Source organism: Camelus dromedarius, chromosome 29 (assembly GCF_036321535.1).
Source record: "Camelus dromedarius isolate mCamDro1 chromosome 29, mCamDro1.pat, whole genome shotgun sequence".
Lineage (NCBI taxonomy): Eukaryota > Metazoa > Chordata > Mammalia > Artiodactyla > Camelidae > Camelus > Camelus dromedarius.
Genome location: NC_087464.1, coordinates 9001968 through 9022964, shown reverse-complemented (window position 1 = coordinate 9022964; position 20997 = coordinate 9001968).

The window sequence follows — 20997 nt, the reverse complement described above, 5'->3', positions numbered from 1 at the left end:
TCTTGTCCCGATGGAGTATCTTGAAAATCCATATATACTGGATTTATTCCCCAACTGATTAAACTGCTTAAAACTCATTGACTTGTTCCCCACTTCCCTCTTTTTGCCCAATTTTAAGAACAAATGTTCAAATAATGGCTTTTATGGTGAACGTAACTAAGCTCAAGCACTCAGCCCTGCTCTGCAGTGTCTTAGTTGATTCTCTTCGTTCTGTGGTACTTTGCCATGTGATATAATGCTTAGGGGTTTAAAATATTTTTAATTAAGTAAACTTCATTTTGAAAAAAAAAATCCGTGTTCCCTTGGGTATCCTTAGTGTGAAGTTTGTTTCGATGGAATGGCCATTTGGTCACTATAGGGACTTGAGGACCATTGAGTTGTAATGATCATAACCACAGTTATGGTCAACACTGAGTCAAGTAGGAGGCTTTGCCCTTTGCCTATATTTTTCCATTTTGCCTTAAAACAACATCACACACACACACACACACACTTCATTCTAATTACACAGATGAGGGAACTGAGACCTATAACTCGTAAGTAATTGCTCAAGGTCCTAGAGACCACAATGGCAAAGTACAGATTTGAACCCAAATCTGAGCAAGCAGAGCTTCAGTCCGTGTAATAGCCATGGAATCATAAGCTGAGGACTCAGGAGGGTCAGTTGCTGGGAGAAGCCAGGGGCCATTGGACAAACATTTCCCTGAGCTGGACCTCTGGGGTAGGGCTAGTGGTCCCAGTGTCTGTCAGGAAGCAAAAAGGTGGCAAACGATGGAGTACCCTCAACCTCCTGCTCTAAGAAGAGCAGGACAGGCCTGGTGCTGAGAGAGAGCATTTGTGGGGCCATCATCAGGGAGAGGAGCAAGGCCTGGGGTGGGAAATGAGATTTCCCAAGGTCTTCCAGAAGAGTCTCTGAGTCCCTGAGATTGCGGGTCCCAGCTTTCCCCTTTTCCAGAGAAAAAGACTTTTGATTGAAAAATATCTGTTCCCATACCGACTGTCATATCCCATGTAATCAGGGGAGGGTACAGCTCAGAGGTAGAGCGTGTGCTTAGCATGCACGAGGTCCTGAGTTCAATCCCCAGTACCTTCATTAAAAAGATAAATAAACAAACATATTCCATGTAATCAATGACCTGTTATGTAGGGAGTTTAAGTGGGGACTGAAGTAATTGACACGTAGGGGAGAATTCACTTGTTTTAAGGTCAGTTCAGAGTGAGAGTGATGTAGAATTGGGGGGAAGGAGTGAAACAATGGGCAGCATGTGGGGGAGGGAGTCGGCAGGTCTGGGGTAGCAGAGGGTATTGAGAATTCAAAGAGTCTGAAAAGCAGTGGACAGAAGGAAAGCCCTGAGAAATGGCAAAGAACCTCAGAGGACAAAGGGTTGCTTCCAAATATTATTTTCACCTGATCCTAATTCGACACTCTTCTTACTGTTCCTCTCTCCTGGAAGTGGAATCTGACAGTGAAATGTGGCCCGCGATTTTATCCGAGAGCCTGCAGCGGTGTGTTAACATGGAGAGCAGTCTGAGTTCTCAGTCCAAGACAAGCCACGTCTACTAAGACGAAACATACCATGTTATAACACTCCACTTGCAAACAGATTGTAATTTCTTATACAAAACAGGCCTCAGATCAGATTAAAAACAAAGTTCAACTATGAGCTATGAGCTATTCACAAGAAACAGACATACCAAGTGTTAACAAAAACAAAAAAAGAGAGAGGCAAAAAAACACATGAAAAACACAAAAGGAAGAACAACAGAGGCTTATAATTTTAATATCAAAGTGCAGCTTCTGGGGAAGGGATTGAGTGGGGAGAAGAAAGAGGCCTTGCTAACAATGAAAAGCCACAATGAAGGTATAATAACATGAACCTTCAAACCCGGATAACGTTTGATTGATACCTATATATAGGTCTCTTTTGTATATATACACACAAAATAAAACCTGTGTTAAACATAGGAAGAAAGAGAATTGTACTGGGAGCCTTTATCTCATCAAGTAGGCAAACATGAGCACAGTTTTGGAAGAACAGAATAATATCTGAAGACTATGAAAGTAGCTGTTGCATATTAAAACCCCAATGACTCTAAGTCAAATTTTGGGAGCTTTCAAATCAAAGAATTTGACCTCCCCTTCCCTTTAAACCAGAGTTAATTGTTTATTTCTCCTACTAGATTTAGCAACTTTAAGAAGAAAAAAGAAAAGACCATGTCATTTTCATTTCTGTTCTCTCGTGGCATCTAGCTCTGAGCTTTGTACAGGAAAAGGAATTAAGAAATGATTTTTTATGTAAGAGAAGTTTAAGCCTCCGTGAACCCACCTGTCAGGAATAGTACTTGAGTGCACAACTGCCTCCCCCCACCCCATCCCCCTGAGTAGCTGTCCTGGAATAAGGTCACATATTCCTCCAGTGACGTGGCTTCTACACCATGTCTGAATTCACTGCTACTCTCCCTCCCACTCGCTTCAGGTCACTTAAGTTCTTGCCCATTTCCAGGGCGTGGGCTTGTGGGCACCTCTATTTCCAGATCTTCTTGTTCTTTCTCTTCCAGAGCTATTTCCCTTTTATTCTTTAGAGGTCAGTGTATGTTATCACCTTTTCTGAGGAGCCTTCCCAGTTGTTTTAAAGTGGATCAGGGACTGGTTTCTCTCAGGTATGATGAGACAGGCAGATGTGGGAAAGACCTTGATGAAGGAAGAAGTTGGTACCCACAGATGTTGAGAAACAGGAGGCAGGCCACTCTCGCAGGGCTTCACAGGGAAGCACCAGGGTCTGTGGGAGGCAGAGGGAGGGAGGAGGACACGTGGGCAGGGCAAGGCAGGCTGACCAGGCTTAGGACTGGCTGCTCTGAGCAATTTCAGTGGACTCTGAGGCACAGGGGTTTTCTCTAGTTGTCTGGTACCTGGCCCTGGGGTGGTTACGGTAGATGGATAGTGGCCTGGAGCTTGAGAGCCAGATAAAGGAGACAGTTGAAGGGTATGGCTTTGGATTGCTTGGTTTGCATGTAAAAGTAGGAATTGGCTATCCCTGAGATCACCAATGCCCTCAAAAGTCAAAGCATAAGAAAATAAAAAGGCATGATAAATACACCAATGACGTTTTCATTTTTTCCCCCTAGCCCTTCCCATAAGTTTTATATTCCTAACACTTCTATGTGTTTCTCCAAGATTTAGGTGGGCACATTTTCTTTCTTCCTTTCTTCCTTTCTTCCTTTCTTCCTTCCTTTCTTCCTTCCTTCCTTCCTTCCTTCCTTTCTTCCTTCCTTTCTTCCTTCCTTCCTTCCTTCCTTTCCTTCTTTCTTTCCTTCTTTCTTTCTTCCTTCTTCCTTCCTTTCTTTCTTTCTTTCTTTCTTTCTTTCTTTCTTTCTTTCTTTCTTTCTTTCTTTCTTTCTTTCTTTCTTTCTTTCTTTCTTTCTTTCTTCTTTTCTTTCTTTTCTTTCTTTTCTTTCTTTCCTTTTTGGTAGTTTTCATCCCTGCTTGCACATTAATATCACCTGGGGAACTTTTACAAAATACCTTTGCCAGAGACCCACACATAGATATTCTTATTTGATTTCTCTGTAGTGGAGAATGAGTGTTGTGTTTCAAATTAGGTGACTCTAGTGTGCAGTCAGAGTTAAGAATCACTACCCAGCCAATGAACGCACAGCACCTAATGATCGGAAGAAACCAGTTATGGTAATCTCTAAATGTTGTTCTTAACTCAGAGACAGGCACAAAGGTAGTGACTATTTACATAAATTACATGCATTTAAGAGCATTTATTTCCTTACTATTTTAAAATTAAACTTAAGGGGGCATTAAAGAAGTATCTATTTTTTATCTAATGCAATGCATTACTATTGTTCATGTATTATACAAGAGTGAATTTTCTTAATTGGAGAATTTTATGCATTGCAAGCATTTATTAACTGAGAGTTTTAAAAGTTTTTGAGATGTCATCTAAAATGCCTGACTCATACGCGAGAACTCAGAAAAAGCAGGGATGAAATGCTAATGAAATGTTAAGAGGAGAGTTCAAATAAACTCTGAAATGGAAATGAAATTCCTAGATGAAAATGGATGGAGAATATTGGAAAAAAAAAAAAAAAGAAAAACAATTGGAAATGAGAAAGGGAGGGAAACACTGTTAGAATAATGATGTGAAGGTCCTGGATTCGAATAATGAACCTGGTGAATTCAGCCAGGACAAGTCAGACATCGGAAATATGAATTACAGCCGGGAACACTGCAAGATATTGGGGGCAAGAGTTAAACCCATCAAATAATACACCGACCGCTGTCCTGATGAAGAGGTTTCGCTCAACTCGCTGTCAGAGGCCCTTCATCCATTATGATTGTTGTTCACCACTGAACACAAGCTAAGACTCAGAAAACCCATGGGGAATCATAACACAACCTAGAAATGCCGTCCAGTTCAGTGGAGCTGAGATGAAGTCACCAGCTAGATCTTAAGGATATGGTCACTGGTTTTATTAAATATTGTGCATAATAAAAATGTTTTAATGGTATATTCATTACTACGTCATTAGTTACTTGTTATCTGTTGGAGCCCTGTATGTTGTCAGCTTGAGCTAGTTGGTAATTATTTGTCTGCTTGGTTTTCTTTTTTTTTTTTTTTTGTTTGTTTGTTTGCTTCCTCCACCAGATGATAAGCTTCCTGAGAGCACAGGACCTAGCAGTCTTGTTCTCTATTCTTCTTTTCATTCCTACTGCATTATATTGGCACCTGGTGAATGCTCAGCAAATGTGGCTATAATATGATGTAGTGGCTTCTCTGTAGAATATGACTACAGGAATGTTGTAAAATTATAATGCACATAAGAAAAAGAGAGTATGGGGTTAGGAAGGAAGGCATGAATGATCCCAACTGGAGATTATGGGAAAGGCATTCGGAGAAGGTGGTTAACTGAAATGGACCTTCCCTGGGAAGGTTTCAAAGACAGCAATTTAAGTGCAAGCACTGAGTTTACCACCCTGGCCCCAGTCACGAGTACGGGGTTCCTGGGAAACCACAGACACTGCCGGGTGTCAGTGCCTCGGTCTTCTCAACCTCCACTGGAATCGGTCCCTGAATCCAGGCTGCCGGGAGGATGCGTGGCTGCAGCTCTCCTATGATGGTTGTATTGTTTTATCTGTGATCCTCATTGCCAATGCCAGCACAAAATGTCTACTTTCCTTATCTGACTTCCAAAATCTTAAAAAGAGATTGTCCTAGAGCTTGGAGTCCCGTGAGTACATCCAGTGACTTCATTATGTATTTTTCGTACTTTGCCCCTCTCTGTTTCATCGCATCCCAGGCACAAAGGCCTCTAGTATTAAGCTAGAAAACAGAAAATAACTTTATCCTGCAGGCATATGAATAGCGTATGTTTCATTATGCTGGGAATTTTCCAGGCTTACCTCTCTTGCAACAGGTCAAAAAGGAGGAAGTCACTAAATAATGAGTGAGGAGAGAAATGATAGCTTAGTTAATAATCTTATCCATTAACAAAGATTTTGAAAACCTACTTTTGATATAGTTACTCAGTTGTCCATAAACGCTGTATCATTTTCATAATTGTATGAATGTCTCTTATTTCCTAAAAAAATTCTACTTCCGGTTTATCACAGAAATCCAATGTGAAACCAACCAAGTAGCTCCGAGTAAGAACGACAAAGGGAAGGCGGTTTGAGCATGCTCAGTGTGGGCCCAGGAGAATGACCTATAAATACTGCTGTTCTGTATTTTTCCAGGAACCTAAATGTGAACGTATGGAAAACCTATAGTTAATTTTAAAAAAATCTTCTTTCCCTTCTTCCCCCATCCCCCTGAAATTCTTCACACTGTCTGCAGGGACAGTGCAGGGAAGGGAGAAATGTCCCTTTGGGGAGTTATAGTATATACTTGCTCTTAACAGTACAATCTGGAAGCAGGGGACTCTTCTTTGGTCCTCACTGTGTTGTAATTCTTCGCCAGCGTGGCGGGGTGGGAGGGGCGTTGTTGAAAGTGCAAACAAATGCGTGTAAACCAGCCTCCCCGCATCAAAATAGAATCAGCCTGTCGCCCTTTCCTCTTCAAGCGAGACCTTGTTTTGGGGCTCTGCTTCTCCAAGTGAGACCGGAATGACAGTTCTCAGCTTCTAGCTGCCCTTTCTCGATCAATCCAAAAGAGTCATGGAAATAATTATTAGACCGGATAATTATTTTACAAAATAGAAGGTGCTTTCCTCATCCATTTATATGCCAGAGCTGCTCATTACCTCCCTGCATACTAATCACGGTGTTCAGTCTTGATCACTTGCTTTAAGGTACGGGGTCAACGGAAGGGAAGGAAGGAGGACTCGGAGCATTTGCAATGTAAAGGAGACCTTTACACTGAAAAGTGTGAAATAATAAATGCAACCCTGGCGTCATGGGACCTTGCATTTCAGTCAGACATGGAGAGGAGCACCGTGGACGCCCCGCTGTTGGGTGTCTACCTCTGGAATTGCTAAATGAAGAGTCAACTGTCAGGTGTTTGTGTTCCAGGTGGAAATTGTTCTCTGGTTGTGCTGTGGATAAAGAGAGGACGACACTGTATCAGGATCTGGAAGCGTTTCAGAATTTCTTACCATCTCATATTTTTTTCCTTCTCCTGCTAGCGAAAGTCAGAGCTCTGAAGCCAAGTTTTTCTTTGTAGTTAGTAATTTCTGTCATCACCCAGAGTAAACTGGGAGCCTTCCTTTCCTTTTCTAGTTCAGCTTGGCTGACTTCTGGAGGCATTCAAGTCACACTCTCCCAACAGCTGACGTCCCTTTATCACTGCTGACTCTTAATTTTGGAATCTCTTGTCTTGAATGGGGACATGACTCAGGGCAATACGCAGTCTATGAGGTGAACCTGGGCCTGATCTGGTTTTAAGCAAGGCTTCCCTGGCTTTTGGAAGTTAAAAACAAAAATGCAACTGCTGCAAAAATCTGGTGTGAGATACAAGATCCAAGGCAGTTCCTCTCTGCAAACTTTAGTTAGGCTGCATGAAACTAGGGTTTTCTGATTTGGGGCTTCCTCTAAGTTCTGAGATTCAGCACCATGAAACATTGACAGGTGCACAGCTAAGATAATTTTGGTCTTAATATTTGGCTTCTGGGTTGAGACTTGAGCCAAGTTGTGGAAGAGAGAGAATTAGCAGGCTAAAAACGTCAAGTGTTTCACAGGGGTCTTATTTTATCTTCACAATGACCTTGTTATATGGTTGTTCTTTTTAATATTCAGTTTACAAGTAGTGGAAACAGTGGCCTGATGGCAAATTGAGCATGTGACCCCTTGACTCTGATCTCTCTATCTTTGCTCCATAGCATACTGTTTCTCCCATCTTCTGCACGAGGCCGTACAGGCATCGTGGCCTTCCTCCCCTTCTCATACTCCTCCAGGGACCCTTTAATTACTTTTTATATTTTAAGGTTATGGCATATGTTACTGGTTGTCTACATATAATCCATCCCTTACAGGTTTCTTCAATTTTGCTCAAGGTATCAATGTACCCACTTACAAAAATAAATTTCTTATTCTCCTTTGCAGCCAAGAGAGTCCATGTCTATTTTGGCCAAGAAGATATGAGCTGAAGTTTATGGTGGTGTTCCCACGAAAGATGTTCTTCTCCAGATATTAAGGGGCAGATGCTGCCAGCCTTTAATCTTTGATCCTTCTGCTTCCTTTCTGCCTTGATAGAGATTTTTCCTCAACTCACGTGGTAAAGTAGCCTTCTTATAAACGCAAAATTGAAAGTGACACTTTAAAATAATTACTGATTGGAGAGAAAAAAGATGCCTGCCTCTGAAGGGTTGTGTGTTCATTCATGGAACAATTTATTGTGCATCTATTGTGTTCCCAGCTCAGTAGTGAGGTACTAGGGAGAAAACAATGTACGAGAAAGATGTAGACTCTAGAAGGGAAAACAAATGATAAATAGGAAGACAAACTCCTAGTAAGATGTGTTTATTCAATTTAAAGAAACAATGAGCTTTCATGTACGAAGCACAATCTCAGTTGAAAGAGAACCAGTTCTGAAGGTGTTGATGGTAAGCTCCTATATATTTTTGGTGAACTTGAAAATTGTACTCATAATTGAAGAATTATAAAGTTGTCCATATCCTTGCTTTCCTCTTAGGAACTTCTCTGAGAAGAGGGAAGATAGAAGGAGAAACCACTCATTGACATATAATTGAAAACAACTTAATAGGAAAGTAAGCAATTAGTTATGACTCAAAAACTCATTGAAGTTTTGTCTGTCTATCAGCTTGTAAGCTCCACATGGCCAAACCATGTTTAATTTTTCACTTGCTCTAGAGCCAGAATTGAGCCCAGGGCCGGGCACATGCTAGGGTCTCAGGGAATATGAGCTGAATGTTTTAATTAAGAGCAATGATTCTATAGAAAATGAAGATGTGTGGGATATTTATGCTTGGTTGTTACAGATGTTTGGTTACAACTGAATTATGATGGTTTTGATGGGGTTGAGACTTCTGATGGGGTTAATGTTATAACTTTTCTAGAGAGGACATCTAAAACTAGTTAACAATTTAATAAAGTTTCATGTCATTTGGAAAATCTCATTTAAAGATTCTCTCTGTGATTTCATTGACTGTCTTTCTAATATAGAATCTACCATCAAGTCATAATGAAATTCAAAGCCAAGGATGAATTTCCTTCGACATGAGAATTGTGCAGCCTAAGATTCCTTTTCACTTCACATCTGCCAGGAAGCTCTGAGGACATTTTCATACTCTACCAGAGTACTCGTCACCTTAAGTACTTGAGTCTGTCTGTTTCTCTTTTTTTAATAATTTGGTTCTATTCTAAAATTTTCCATTTTTTTCCTTGTTTGTTTATAAACATCCTCACATCCTTCATGAATCCTTCATAATTGAGGATGTTGAGAAACCTGGAAAACCCATTGGGTAAATGGAAAGTAACAAGAAAAGTTGAGTATTATTGGAAGGCATGAAATCATGTTTATTATTATTTACTCTTGTTTCCTAGCTCCCTCGTGCTCCATAATGCTTGCTGACTTACAGAATATCAATAAAATCATTCATCTATTTCCCTTTTCAGAGGTAAGGCCGTGTGTAATTTTAAATGTTGATTATTCTGTTTTTATAGCCAAGAGAGATGTTCTCATTTTGATTATACAAAGTTGAGATCAAAGCATTTTCATTTCTAATCTAAAATAGTATTTTTCATGTGTTCTGACTCCAGGCACAAGAGGATTTTCTCTAGGAAGTTCAGTGAAATCTGTCCCTCTTCAGTTCTTTAAGAATGAAATTGTTTTGCTAACTAATTATGAGTTAATCCTCATAAAGCCCATACTCTGTGCTTTCATTTCCCTTAAAGGCTTTTCATCCATCAATTCATTGAATCTTCACGGCAACCCCATGAAATAAATGCTATTAATGCACCCATTTTATAGCCAAGGAAGCAAGGATAGAAAGATCAAGCAACTTGCCTGGTTTGTACCACTGAACGGCAAAGCAGGTTTTCAACCAAGGCAATCTGACTTTAAAGTTCATGGTCTGTTTTCTTTTTTTTAAATTTTTTTTAAGGGGAAGACAATTAGTTTTACTTATTTAGTTTTAGAGGAGGTACTGGGGATTGAACCCAGGACCTTGTGTATGCTAAGCATGCTTGAGCTATAACCTCCTCCCTAGACTTCATGGTCTTAATCACAGCCGAATGCTGCCTAATAGAACTACTAAAAATCCTAGACAGATATGGATGGCCTCAAACAGATAAAAATATCTGCAGAGAGAACAAGACCAATACACACATAATAGGATGACTTAGACCAAATTCATCCCAGTAATTATGAAGTAAACTGTGAAGAAAGAAACCGGCTAAGGGGGGCATTCTTTTCACTTGATGAGATGAGAGAGCTGGGGCTCAGAGACATCTGGGGTCTGCCTCAGGTCTTGCAGAAACTTAGCAGGAGACTCAAGCCTAGAACCATCCAACCGGGTGCTTGGCCTCAGCTCATCGGAGACGCCCGTAAATTAAGAGCCATCGTGCAAGAGACACGTTACTGTCTTGATCTAAATCTTGAGCTCATTCTGCTCCTTTTCCACTGTCCTGCTTTGCATACAAAAGATCACCTGCCAGAGCCAATTGAATGTTTCTTCTAAAAAAAAAAAAATGAAATTTGGGTTGCTTTATCCATAATGCCTATATATTTCCCTTACCGAGAAGCACATGCCTGGTGGTAAAGAGTTAAACAAAAAAAGCTTGAATTAAAAAAAAAAAAAAAAAAAAAGATCCTACCATCCATATAAGGCCTTCTCATTGCTATAATGATATCAGTTGCAACAAGTCCGAGGCCCGACCTCATTACAAGGGTTTAATTGCATTGTTACACAGCCTCACTTCTCCTCTCTGGCCTCTTTCTCTTTATGACAGCTTTAGAAAGGAATTTCAGCTCAAGGTCAAAGGAAATTAATTACTGCTTTCTTAATCTGCACTCATCTACATTTAGAAAACTTTGGGCTTTCTACCAACATTGTCCTGTCTCCTGTTTGTATAGACCCAAACTTATAAAAGCAACACCTCAGACCTTTGTAAAATAAACGTGCACAAAAGCACCCGAAGAGCACATATTTAATAAGTGTGGACCATATCCCAAGAAAGCGCCAGGTGTAGAAGAGAAATTCCTGCCGCTTAGCAAAGACAGCAATAACTTAAAAAGTTGAGAATTATCTTACGTAGAAAATTGCATCTAATAATTACACTGAAGGATGTTAAACCAGAGTGTTAATAATGGTAATCTAGTAATGTCAGTTAAAAAAAAAAAAAAGAATGCTCTAAGATAAAGGGACCATGAGTGGGTGTATCGATTGGCAATAGAATGATGTGGCTACAGATTTAAACATGGCTTTCTGTGGAGTATCTCCCTCTGTAGTTGGCTTAGGCTTCAGGAGGAATCGATAATTTTCATTATTGCACTAAAATTCTAACATGTCTCTTCCTTTCTTTTCTTATTTCTTCATTGGCCAGGCAGACTTCTAATCAAAGGATGTCAGTCAATGAGTGTAAAGATTAAAGAATTAGAAGCCTGGGTTCTATAACTAATCAATAAATACAGATACTAAATTTGGGATGAATGACTCCAAAGACCTCTACTCAGGTGTGTTTCTGGCCCATTGAGGGTGCTTTTTAAGGCCTGGTAATGGCAGGGCATCAGGAGATCTGCATTCTAGTGGCATTTCTGGGGCTAGCCAGCCACAGGGTTGGGTCGGTCATTTACTTATTTGAAGAACCGTTGCTTTTCCACGAGATCGTGGGGCTAACCAATCCCTAAAGCACCTTCTTCTAGCTTTAAGATCCTCCATGCTCGTTAGTTTTCACATAATGGCAGCAGCTCACCTAGGAAGTGGTGTAAATAGTACAGAGTCTGGCCTGTGGGGTCAGTCTGCCTGGGTTTTCACTCAGGTTGGATGACTCTGGGCTAGTTTATCAGTCTCCCTCTGGCTTATTTCCCTCTTGCGTCCTTGTGAAGCACCCAGAAAAATTGTTGCACAGATTACATGCTCACAAATTCCCATCATTTATGGAGCTCCTGACTAGCTAGGATTCACTGGTCTCCAGCTAGATAAACCCACTTTAGGTAACTCAGTGAAAAAATAAAATGTATCAAGAGGATGGGGGTAAGTGTTGGGACCAATGGATGGTTGAACAGTCAGGTTTCCAAAGCAGCCTCCTAATTTTAATATGTATAAAAATGACCTGGGGTTTTGCATATTCTAATAATGCATATTCTAATTCAGAAGGTCTAAAAAGCAGCCAGAGATTCTGCTTTTCTAACAAAATGTCAGGCAAAGAGATCCTCCTAGTCCATGGACCACACTTAAGAGGTTTAGCTTTGAAGGACAAAATCCAAGGCAGCCCTGGGCATCTGGGAAGGAGAAACAAATGGATAGGTCTTCCCTTTCCAGACAAAGGCATCTCTGTATGCTTGGATCCTCCTTGGGTCACCAAGCTCAATATTAACCTTTCTGGGTGAATCTGCTGGCCTCAGATTGGGTCACCATGCTCCCACATACCTTTAGCTAGTGGAAGGCAAGTAATTTGATTGACAGTTCCTCTAAGGTGGCTTGCACCAGGGGACATCAGATTCCCTAAAGCAATAATTCTCAAAATGTGGTCCCCAGGTCAGCAGTAAATGCAAATTCTAAGACACCAACATAGTCCTATTGAATCAGAAAATTTGACAGTGAATCTTAGCAATCTTTATTTTAATAAGCCTCTTCAGAGGATTTCAATGCCTGCTAAAGTTTAAGAATCACTGCTCTACAGGAAAATCATAGTAGTGTTATCAGAAGAAGAAGGAATAAATGTTGGGAATGTGTTAAGCATTGAATTGGGTGCATCTAGAATTCATAGATTGATACCCTGATCCCTAATGTGACTGTATTTAAAAACAAAGCCTGTGAAGTGATAAAGGTTAATGAGGCCATAAGGATGGTATATTTATACAATGGAATACTATTCAGCCATAAAAATGACAACATAATGCCATTTGCAGCAACATGGATGTTCCTGGAGAATGTCATTCTAAGTGAAGTAACCAAGAAAGAGAAAGAAATATACCATATGAGATTGCTCATACATGGAATCTAAAAAAAACTAAAAAGAACATAAAGACAAAACAGAAACAGACTCATAGACATAGAATACAAACTTGTGGTTGCCAGGGTGGGAGAGGGTGGGAAGGGACAGACTGGGAGTTCAAAATTTGTAGATACTGACAGGCATATGGAGAATAGATAGACAAGATTATACTGTGTAGCATAGGGAAATATATATAAGATCTTGTGGTAGTTCACAGCAAAAAAAAATGTGACAATGAATTTACGTATGTTCATGTGTAACTGAAAAATTGTGCTCTACACTGGAATTTGACACAACATTGTAAAATGACTATAACTCAATAAAAAATGTTAAAAAAAACCAGATAGTTTATAAAAAATAAAATAAAATGAAATAAAATAAGGATGGGGTTCTAACCAGGTAGGGTTGGTGCCCTTATACAAAGAGGAAGACACACCAGAGATCTCTCTCTACCATGTGAAGATACAGCAAGAAGGTGGCTGAGTGCACATCAGGAAGCGGTCTCTCACCAGGAACTGAATGGGCCAGCACGTTGCTCTTGGACTTTCCAATCTCCAGACCTGTTAGAAATAGATGTCTATTGTTTAAGTCCCTCAATCTGTGATTTTGGTTACAGCAACCTGAGCAGACTCATACAAAAGAAATAGATGCCACCTGTAGATGTTGACTATGTGCCAAGCCAGGCGATAACAGTTAGTAGGTACAAAGTTTCATACAGATGGCCTCATGTCACCATTGTTTTCTTAAAATAAACATAATTTTTGTTTCCTTATTTATTCATTCACCAAACATTTATTAAGTACTATAAGCCACCAGGCCTGAGGATTCAAAGTTAAATAAGAGGAGGTTCCTGCTTCAATGCTGCTTAGAGTCTGGTGGGAAAGACAGAGGAATGATGGATATGGACAGGCCAGTATGAAGGTGCTTCGAGAGAGACACAGCTGTGCCAGGTTTTCGTTAGTTCTGGGATGGGAACATGGTCAGCGAATTCTTCTTTGGTGGATGAAACTGAATAGGGTGGTTTCCAAAATCTTACCTCTTGAGGGAGGTTGCGGGCAGAGGGAGCCGCCCACAAGGAGGCCTGGAAGTACACGAGAGGATGGTGTATGTTCAGAGTGATGGGCATATGGTTCTGCAAGACTCCAGAGGGGCATTTCCTTTTGAGGAATCATGGCTAGAGTTAAAAACAGAAGGACCCAAAGTAAGAGGGTCTTCTGGTGTCATCTGTACTTGAGTCTAGATCTTGAGGTAGGGTATGTGATGGAGACTTCGATGAAAGTTGACCTACTTTTGCATAGTGGGGGAAGCACATTATAGTTTGAGATGCACTGCTTTGGGAAACCTCGCCATTTTCCCTCTCCCTCAATTCTATAAACTCACCCTTGTTCTCTCAACACGTTGTCCCTTGAATTTCCAAAAATATTTATGGCTGGCTGACAAACAACCCTAAGTAATGTGATCAGAACAAATGATGTCCAGGTGTGCTAAGATTCAGATTAAAAAGTTAGCATTTGTTACTTGAGCACAGAGCTTGTGTACCTTCAGTAGGGGTAGAGGGTCTGGTACTTACATACTTTGTAATGTTGGGCAGGATGTCGAGTATGATTTATCATGTTGTCTCAGAATGGTGAGTAACAGCCAGATCTGAGGAGAAGAGATGGTCATTGTCCCCCAGGGACAAGCCACGGGTTTCTATTGAGTGCTTGGAATAAAGGTTATATGACCAAGGGACAGAATTTTAAATTTTATTAAATTTTAATTAATTTAGGCTTAAATAGCCACATGTGGCTAGGGGCTACCATATTGGACAGCCCAGTTTTAAATAGTCAAGCAAGTGACATAAAAATGTCAGATTCAATGTCAGCTGGGAAGACACTATTAATGGGATGGAACACCATTAAACTTAGGTGCCACCAGGGGACTAAATCAAATGTGAGCAGCAAGAATTCAACCGATGGATAGAATACAGAGAGTCACAGCGTGATTGTGTGTTGAGCAATCTTATGCTAACACAGAAAGTATAAGACACCATGCGCGAATCATTCTATCCAGCTTTTACCAGGATTACTATGAAATACTGGAAATGTCCTCTGAAGCCAAGCTAGATGGGATTTTCTCCAAAGTTTTGGATCTCCCTACAAATCTTAAGAATTCATCATGTGCCTACTGCTTTGGATGGAGCCATATATAGAATATTTCCATTGTCATAGAAAGTTCTATAGGGCAACTTTGTTTTAAGCTGCAGTGTTCTGCTTACCTACAGATTCTCTGTTCTGTAAATAGATCAACTCCATAACTACATAGTTCTTTGTGGAAATTGAGCCAAAGACCTCCTCCAAATCCTCAGAACTCACTCCTGCCCCCATGACCAAGGCGCAGTTGATAATGTCATTTAGAATTACCGGAAGTAGGAAAGTCGCAGTTAATGGTAGCCCTCACGGATGAAGACTAAATGAGGGGAAGGAGGCTCTCCAGTGGAGTTAAATGAACATGTGAAGGCAGCGTGATAGCATAGATGGGAGAAAAATTGGTAACAGTCTTGAAGATAATCATTACATTGGCATAAGCAGTAGAATCTTTGATTTGATTTTCAACTGATTACCTGAAGTAGATGGTAAGAATGTGGTGTTGGCACAGGAGAGTGCAAAGAAATCATTTAAATCTTTGAAATAGAGGAGCAGTTAATACAGATCAACGAATCTGAAGGCTGACTTGCCTGGAATAGAGACTGACACCCTGAAGCATCACTCCTCACCTTTCTGCCCGTGTCAAAGCTACCTTAACAAACGTTTGGCTCCAGCCCCTCTGAAATCTGCTCTCTCATCCCCTAAGCACACTCATTTGCATGATGATGTTAAGCTAATGCATTGGCTGAAATTTCCAGCCTATCTTGCACTCTCACAAGTTTGAAGTCAATTATAAACCACCCTGAGTTACCCACCTAAACTTAATACTTTAAGATCCTCATCTATAGGAGAACCAAGATATGAAACAAGATTGATTGATTTAGAAGTTGAGTTTCATGGTGATAAACAGATAATTCTTACTGTTTTTTTTTTTTTTCCAAAAAATCAGTTTCTACAATGAAATTAATAGATTGTGAACTGGGAGATTTTTAAAAAGTATAATTTAAATTTTGGATGAAAATTTTTTGAGGCAACTGTTTTTACCTGAGCTGATGTCTTTGCTCGTAATTGTGGAATCATTTTATCTCAGGTATTATTATTATGATTATTGTTGTTGTTGTTGTTGTTATTGTTAACACTTACTGTCACTGATTCTATACTAGGCGAGGAAGCTGAGACCCAGAGAAGTCACTGCTCCATGACCATGTCCCCAGTAAGTGGCAGAGCTGGGATTTGATGAAGGTAGCTCACTGTCTCTCTAAGAGAATATTTTCCTTTATTTTGTAGAAAGCTAAATCCAGGTTAAAGGGTAGAGTGACCTGAAGATCACTCAGAGAAGTTCACATTTTTGAACAAATATGTTGATGTGTGAGAATGGAATTACTAGATGCCGTGACAGGAGTACAACTATAAAGCAAGCTAGCGTTTCCTGGACCTGTCAGAAAGCAAAGCACACCCATTAAAAATATATTAAACACATTTGAGTGGAACGTTCCAGTCTTTCAGCACTGGGTACTTAGGTGGATATCCTTGCAACTCATTTTTTAGTGTTCTAAAGCAGTAATCAAAGACTTTGATTACATTGGTTACAGTACATTTGGTTACTTAGGTTACATTGAGCAGCAACATGCTCAACACAGGCGCAGGAAATACTCAGGAAAGGAGAGGGAGGTATACACAGATCAAACTTAGAAAAGTATTGGTTCCTTTCATTGCATTTTCCCTAACATTACTCTGCCTGCCCTGCCCACACTCCCCTCCATGGGTTCATTGCTAATAGCTAACTGGTTTCCTAGTTCCCTGGGTTGTCGTCTCTTGAATCACCCATCACACTGTACATGCTGTCATCTTCCCTTGTCTGGGGCCACCACTCATCTGTGAACTCCTCCACGACGACTTTGTGTCTCCAGTGTGTGCTATCATGCCAGGCACACAGTAGAATCTCAATAATTGCTTGAGGCATAAATAGATCATTCACCATCGCATTAGCTATAGATAAATAATGCTCTCCAAAGGTGGTTTTGATCATACGGGCAGCAATAGATCATCTGACCCACCCAGGACAATTTCCTAGCCATATGGGGGGTGCCTGAGAGTTGGAGCCGGTGCTTTGAGGCCATCTCCTTGCTTCTGGTGCTTGCCCTGCAGGGATCAAGTCTCTTTGCAAGGCTTACTTAAACACTTGGCAAGGATGCCAGAATTAAGTCGTAATGATATGTAACAAAATATTATTGCATCAAGTCGTCCCTTCGTTCCTCTTACTGTCTCTCTCCTTTTCTCTCTCTCCATCTCTCTCTCACTGAACACAGTTTTTTTGGTTTTTTTGTTTTTTTTTTGTCTGAAAGACCCTGCACTACAAAATGAAAAACTATTCATCAAGCAAGGGTCTGGCCAGGTTAGACACTTTGGTCAAGCAATGTAATTCTACCCACCTGTGGTGTAATTTACTGAAAAATTAATGTTATAGCATGGAAGGGCATTGTCACATAAAAGTAATTGTTAACCTACAGAAAAAGCAGAATTTTCTCTTTGCTACCATGACAAGATTAAAACCTTTTAATAAGTGAGGTTTACGTATAATTCACTTCTGATGATTGAAAAAATAATCTTCAGCGGGCTTGGCTATATTTCTCAATCATTGACTAAATTCAAATATACTTAAAAAGAAATAATAAAGAGAAAAGATAAGCACTTTGTTTAAAAATCTTTTTGATTCATGGGAACTGAATAACAAGAAATTGGTAGCTTTCCAAAGGAAGGCTACTGGTTCTTTCAGGGGAGTACCTACTTTGTTTCTGTACTATATTAAACATATAATTTTTTTTTTTGTAGAACCACCATTAACCTTGGCACTGAGACTGTTTCTTAGTTCAGAAGAAAGATCTCAAGCGTTTTCTACTTTGAGATAGTCTTCCATCCTGAGGGGGGCTTACATTCCTTTAATCAGATTACTACCTCCTCCTCATCAAATTTCTTAATTTTGTAGTTGTTTTTGGTTACTACTTAAGTCTTTTTTTTTTTTTTTTCAGGACAGTGTTTACCCTTGGGGAGGGCAGTAGCTAAAATGGGATAAAGGGGATCTTTTGGGGTGCTGACAATACTTTTCTATAAATCTAGGGGGTGGTTACATGAATGTGTTCAGTTTGTAAATATTCATCTATGTGTTTTTCTGTATGTATATATCAACTTTCAGCAAAATTTAAAACTCAAAAATAAATGACCATATTAACATAGAAAAATTCTGGAAAGTGAAAATACAAATGGCTGATAACCATATAAAAATACTCAGTCTCGTTAGTAATCAGGAATATGCAAATTAAGACAATAACAAAATGCCATTTTGTACCGATCAGGAAACAAAAATGTTAAGGAAGGATGGATGAGATCCCACGTTTTAGAGCAGGGAAAGAGACACTGTCATTCAGACTTAGGGGGACGTTGAATTAGCACTGCACCTTAATAGTATTTGTCAACACTTTAATTATGTATACTTTATGAATACAAATTCTGTTCCTAGATTTTCATCTAAAGAAATACTCACATATATGCACACATGGGTATATGTCAAGAATCCACTTCATAATGTTGTTTGTAAAAATTAAGAAATGGAAACAAGTCTGTTGTGAATGACAGCTTCTTACCTGGTCCCCAGTGATGGCCACTCCCTAGTGCTTGTGTCCTTGTGGAATCTCCTGCCCCTGAGTGTGAGCTGGGCCTCAGGACTCTCTTTTAACAAACAGAACATGGTGAAACTAATGTAATGGCACTTCCAGGATGAGGGAATGGCTTTTAATTTTCAAGTTCTCTCTCTCTGTCTTCCTTGCGTGCCCTAAGGGAAGCCAGCTGCCCTCTGGAGAGATCCACATGGTAAGGGTCTGATGACTCTGGCCAGCATCCACTGAGGACCTGACATCTAGGTCTGCCAAGTGCTCCAAAAGTGAGTGGGGAAGTGGATCCTGCCCCAGCCTTGAGACGACTGCAGCTCTGGCCAGCACCTTGACTGCTGCCCTGCGAGACCCCCAGCTAAGCCACATTTGGATTTCTGACTCGCAGAAACTGAGATAAATATGTGTTTATTATTTTAAGCTGCTAAATTTGGGTGTAACTTGACTTGTTACTCAACCATAGATAATCAATAAATTATTCAACAGAAAAATGCTTAAATAAATTATGTGATTCTATATTATGGACTATTCATCAGCATATTAAAAGAATGCATTATCTCTGTACGCGTTGATATGGAGAGATTCTTAAGATATATTGTTAGGTAAAAATAATAAAGTTGCAAAGCCATATGTACAATGAGATTCCATATAATTAAGAAAGCAAACATCTGTATATTTGTAAGGCATGATATGTGCCTCTAAAACCAAAGAAAAAGTTTTGAAAGAAAATGAATGAAGTTGATTTGGAAAGACGAATTTTTACATAATACTCTATTGCATATAATCATTTGAATTTTTTAAAAGCAAGAATATATTCACACATTACTTATATAAAAATTCTTTTGAAGCATATCTGGAAATGTGATTGTTAAAAAGAAAAAGCCTAAAGAAAATCCAGTTATAACCTTTCCTATTTCTATTTTTCTTTTCTGTTCTCCTCCCTCCCCATGCAGATATGTATATCAATGGAGATATAAGATATATTTTCACAAAACATTGAGATCAAACATACATGTAATTTTGTCACCTTTTTAACTTAATGTATAGTAAACATTTACTATGTCACTAAATATTCTCTAACAACATCCATGTTTAATATTTGCTGATCATTTCAACATATGGTTGTGCCTGAATTTCTTAATTAACCTACTACTGTTGTACCTTTGGGTAGTTTTCAATTTTTCTCCATTACAAATACTGTGCTTAGTATCTTTCTGGCTTAACCCTCGTGCAGTCCATGTTTAGTGCCCTAGCATTAATGTATGTAAAGGAAATTGTTGGATCAAAATGTATGTAATCAAAATTTTAGGCCTTGTACACACTTTGCAGAAAGATCACAGCGAGAGCAGTGATAGACTAGAAAAGGAAGGAGTGAGACCAGTGGTGTGATGTCACACTGACCAACGTAAATACTGGCCCCTTCTTTCATTGCTGTGTTTGCTGCAGAAAACAATGGTGATGATGATGATGACATTTATTCAACAGGCCAGCATAATACACACCAAAAAGAAGAAGGAAGACATAAAAGACACACCAAAGCCATTCTTTTCTTCCTAACGTTAATACAAACAATATTTAAGAAGAATTCTGCCAATGAATGCCCTTCAGATATATAAGAATCAAGGCAATTTTTTTTTCAGAGACACTTTTGACTTGAGGAAAACATCTTTGTAGACTTCCCTGTGTTTTTGCAGTGTTTGTGGCAAAGTCCTCCAGGGTCCTAACAGACTCATACCCTAATATGTACACGTTTTCATGGCAGTCAAATTAACTATTTAAGGGCAAAACTGTCTTTAATTCTGTAAAACAAGAATTAATAGGATAATGATCTAGCAGTTGAAAATGATTCTGGGAAGCAAAAGACGAAGGACTTCAGTAAATAGTAAATAACCAATATTGCATAGAACATGTCCTCTGACTACAATGCTATAAATGAAAGATGAATAAGAAAAAATAGTCAAACTGCTCCCCTTATTTGGATACATAAATACTCCTTTAATAACTCTTGAGGCAAAGAAGAAGCATAGAGAAAGTTAAGATATATTTAGATGTGAACACTAAACTAGTAATTAACTATCAACTAGCTGTTGATAAGGCAGTACTTAGAGGAAAATACATAGCCCTAAATGTTACATTGTAAAGAATAAATGCTGTAAATTATTTAGCTAAGCTTTTAGCTAAACAACCTAGAAAAAGAACAGATTAAGAAAATGTAAGGAAAGATAGAAATCAATAAAACAGCAAATCATAAAAGTAAAATTAATAAAAAATAAACTTAATATTGAGGGAGAAAAAAGTGAATCTGTAATGAGAAAGACAGTATAGAATTAATGTAGATGGGAAAAAAACATTGGAATGTGATATTGAGTTGAGCAATAGGCACACACATATGAGAACATGACACATAATGAAAGTAATATCATAGATTCGTGAAGGAAAAAAAGAAATATTCAATAAATGGTACTGGATCAATCAGTGATCTTTGTGAAAAAATTAAATAGGATCCTCATATGTACAAATATCAATTCAAGATAGGTTGAAGATCTAAATCTGAAAAGTGAAACTTTAAACATTTGGAAAAAAC